We start from the raw sequence: 1,947 nt of genomic DNA on the forward strand, positions 1-1,947 counted from the left end.
GCCGCCTCTCTCGGCCAGGGGCTCGTTCGGTAGAGGGGCCACGACCCCCCCACTCTCTGAGATGTCATGATTCAGTAAGCCAGAGCGGTTCCTTGCAGGTTTGCGGTTTCTACTGTTGGAGAAGCTAAACCCGGAGAGATGATGTCAACTGCCCATGATTACACATGCCTGAGATCTTGACTTGGGTCTCAATCCAATGCTGTCTGCGCGGCTCCCCTCTGGTCCCGGCTTCGGCTATTCACCCCTCCCAGAGCGCCAGAGGACGAGACCGCCCCCCTCGGTGCACCCCACTCTCCCCCCTCCCCCTCCCCCTCCCCCTCCCCCTCCGGGGCAGCTGGAGCTTCCGAGGCAGACAATTCGGATTCGCTCGGCCCGGCCCCGAGGCTCCAGCTGCGCCTGCGCACGACGCCCCGACGCCCCGACGGCGCGGGCGGGGGAGGGCGGGGACCCGCGCAGGGCTAGCAGTGGAGCCGCCCCGAGCGCGAGGAGCGCGGCCCAAGCGTCCTCCGCGTCTCCCGGGACGACCTCGGGCGCTGGCCTCTCAGAGCAAAGGGGCGGTTAATTGGATTGGGGGGGGGGGGGGGGGGGGGCGGTGGGGGCACGGCCGCCTGCCGCTGGGGCCAATCGAAGATCTGGAAAGCCCTATATGCAAATATATGTGGGCTGGGCGCACCCCAAGTTAGGAGGAGCGCGGGTTGGGCTTAAGGGTTGTGGGGCAGCCAATGGGACCTTGTCTCCTTAAGTCTTTTGAGGAGGGGGCCCGAAAGTGTGGCTGCGAACGATACGCGCAGCAGAGCGGGGGGCAAGACGGGGAGATAGGAATTGCGGGTAAGAGCCCCCCAAACCCGATGCTGGCCCTAGATCGCGGCCTCCTAGTGTCTCCCCACGGAAAACCTGGTTCTTCATACCCCCGAAGTCCCCCTCGGTGCCCAGTTCACCAGGGTTACTCCTTCTGTCCTCCCTGGTGGCTCTCTATGGCCAACGCCACTCGCCCTCCCAGTCCCTGCTCCCCCTTGGCGCCGCAGCTCATCTCTTCCCAGCTCCGTACTGGCGTTCACCCCGAAAATACCCTCGCTCCCTTTCTCATCCTCAAGACCCCGATGCCAGGACCTTGCCCTCACTGTCTTCCTTTTCTAGCTCCATACCCCTTCCTGTCCCCGCTTCTCACCCGAACCTGGGCCACCCTCACTTCCTGCCCTGGATTTCCCAAACCCCGCCCAGGGAGCTGTCCCTTAGATATCGGAGATCCCTGGGAATCGCCAAACTTTCTCTGCCTCCTCCTTCCCCATCGCTGGGCCTTTCTCCTGATCACCTTTCTTCCTTTGCCTGGAGAAACCTTCCAGAAAGACACTTCTGTTTTGGATAGCCAGCACAGGCCTCAACAAATGCCCCTGCCCCTCCTTTTCAGCTCCCCCCTTTCCAGTTCCTGTTTCTCACCTCCCGAGGGAGAATTCTTCTAGGCTTGAGGAATGTTCTCCTTTGGGATTTGAACCCTAGGAAAGATGTAACTCACATTTGGGAATGAGATGGGAAGGGAGCTCACCTTTACTAAGCACCGGTATGTACCAGGCTCTTCATTCAGTAAGTTATTTAATAGATACACCAATCCTGCCGTTATATTTTCATTTTACATAGCTTTTATTTTAAGCCAAGCACTGCTTTTTTTTTTTTCCCAACGTTTTTATTTATTTTTGGGACAGAGAGAGACAGAGCATGAACGGGGGAGGGGCAGAGAGAGAGGGAGACACAGAATCGGAAACAGGCTCCAGGCTCTGAGCCATCAGCCCAGAGCCCGACGCGGGGCTCGAACTCCCGGACCGCGAGATCGTGACCTGGCTGAAGTCGGACGCTTAACCGACTGTGCCACCCAGGCGCCCCAGCCAAGCACTGCTTTAAGAGCATTATAAATGTTAACTCATTTCATCTTTATTTTTTTATTTTTTTTTT

Source organism: Herpailurus yagouaroundi, unplaced genomic scaffold, assembly GCF_014898765.1.
Source record: "Herpailurus yagouaroundi ecotype Mexico unplaced genomic scaffold, PumYag 189, whole genome shotgun sequence".
NCBI classification, from domain to species: Eukaryota; Metazoa; Chordata; class Mammalia; order Carnivora; family Felidae; genus Herpailurus; species Herpailurus yagouaroundi.